Source organism: Elephas maximus, chromosome 7 (genome assembly GCF_024166365.1).
Source record: "Elephas maximus indicus isolate mEleMax1 chromosome 7, mEleMax1 primary haplotype, whole genome shotgun sequence".
Lineage (NCBI taxonomy): Eukaryota > Metazoa > Chordata > Mammalia > Proboscidea > Elephantidae > Elephas > Elephas maximus.
This window is the reverse complement of record NC_064825.1, coordinates 54385504-54387589: the sequence shown is the minus strand read 5'-3', so window position 1 is coordinate 54387589 and position 2086 is coordinate 54385504. Positions and strand designations below refer to the sequence as shown.

General features: G+C 40.8%; 1 pseudogene; it reads right to left on the bottom strand.

The window, feature by feature from the left end:
• Positions 1–488: 488 nt before the first annotated feature.
• LOC126079148 (olfactory receptor 52B4-like) lies at positions 489–1426 on the bottom strand (annotated as a pseudogene).
• Positions 1427–2086: the final 660 nt, after the last annotated feature.

Here is a 2086-nt window from a genome sequence, read left to right as displayed (position 1 = left end):
CACATCTTTCAAATGGTTTCTGGAAAGGAGGTCTGAAAACAGATCACTAACAGTATCTGTACCATGTTGAGGGAGATGATTTTGAGAAATAACAAACCAAAAGTAAAGAGGAGCACCACTCCCCATCTTCTCTTAACACCCATCATACCTTCAGAAAGTATATGAAAGTTTTAAGTGGGTGTCCAGAGATATGGTTAGACATCCCAAGGCTTCACATAACTCAAAGCAGAAAACTTAATAATTACCTGAACAAAACTCAGGATTACATTGACTATACTCAAAACTCGGTTGTTTATAGAGTTAGACATGACTCCTACTTTCAGATTATTAGAGAGGCAAGTCCCACAACCTCAGGTAAGTTGCTCCAAAGGTCCAGAAGTCAAACAGCTATTTTTCCTAGTGACTCAGTTTTTATTTTTCTGTTCAGTTACCAAAATATAACTCATGGAGGGCCAAAATTTCTGAGAAATCGTCTCTGCCATCCCCAGTCATTTCTGCTTTGGAAAAAACACATAGACCACTTGGTCTCATATCTGCTTAGTCTTGACCCCGTAAATGATGGGATTCAGCATAGGTGGAGCAAGCATGGTGACATTGCCCAGCAAGATATGGACATGTGGTATGTGGTGTCCAAAGCGCTGTGTGAGACCTGAGAAGATTCCAGGCACATAAAAGAAAATAACGACACAGACATGGGAGCCGCATGTTTTGAGAGCTTTGTTGCAAGCATCTTGGGAAGGAATGTGAAAGACAGCATGGAGAATCAGAACATAGGAAACAAAAATGAGGACAACATCTAAGATCATTGTGGACATTAAGACAAAAAACCCATACCAGATATTTATGTGGATGTCATCACAGGCATACTTGGCCAAGCCAATGTGTTCACAGAATGTATGTGGAAGGATGTTATGCAAAAAGTCAGCCTCTTCAGAAGAAATATCATGGGAAAAATTGTACAATGTGCTCTCAAAAAAACAGCCACCCCAATTTTCCCAATCAGGGAGTGGGTAAGAATCGAAGTATATCTCAGTGGGTAACATATTGCAATGTAGCGGTCAAATGCCATAATCAGCAAGATGCCTGACTCAGAGCTGAAGGAGGAATGCTGGAAGTAGAGCTCAGCAATGCAGCCGTTAAGAGAAATTTCTCTATAATTGCACCAGAAAATGGCCAATGCCTTGGGCTCTGTGGAGGTAGCAAAGACAATGTCAACTCCAGCCAGCATACAGAGGAAAAGGTACATAGGTTCATGGAGGCTGCTCTTGGTGAGGATAATGAAAATGAGCAGACCATTCCCAAGGAGAACGAAGACATAGGAGATGAAGAAGGGGATGGAAATCCACATGTGTAAGTCTTCTCGGCCTGGAATGCCCAGCAGATAGAAGACCCTATGGTTAACACCAGTGTAGTTGAAGCCAGCCATTCCTGAGACAGACTAATGTGGCCTTTATCTTTCTACTAATAGACACAAAGAGAAATACAGATTATATGTAAATATTTCCTTTGGGCTTTCTGGTTAAATATATCAGATGACATACCTGCATTTACCAACATTTCTTCACAATACCCCACTAAGACGTCAGTAAGAGAATAAAAACAGCATGAACATAGAAAGAAGAAGAGAGAACAGTAGCACAGTAGAGATAGTAACGACACATTTAAAGCAGTTGGATGAATACTGACTAAGCAAAAAACAAACCCATTGCCGTTGAATAAGCAGATGGAATAAAACTAATAACTTCTAGATGAAGACAGGAATCAAGGTGATTTTCACTGCAGAACCCAGATAGTGTCAAGAATTAGAGGTATCATGGGCTTCTCTAAATTGGGATAAGCATAGAAGAAAAGGCATAGGAGGAGTATACAGGACTCCTGGATTTCCTTTCTCAACCTGTCCATCCAGGCGCTACTTTACCAATCCATAATAAAACTGAAGGTTTACTCCCTGGTGGAGTTAAACCAGGAAAATTCTGGAGACTGTAGGCATAGCAGTGGGCAGAGTGATTTAAATGAAAGGCTACATACTGAACAAAATGAAAGACTACATGCTGACCCCAGTGAACTTCTCCTATTTGTGTCTGAC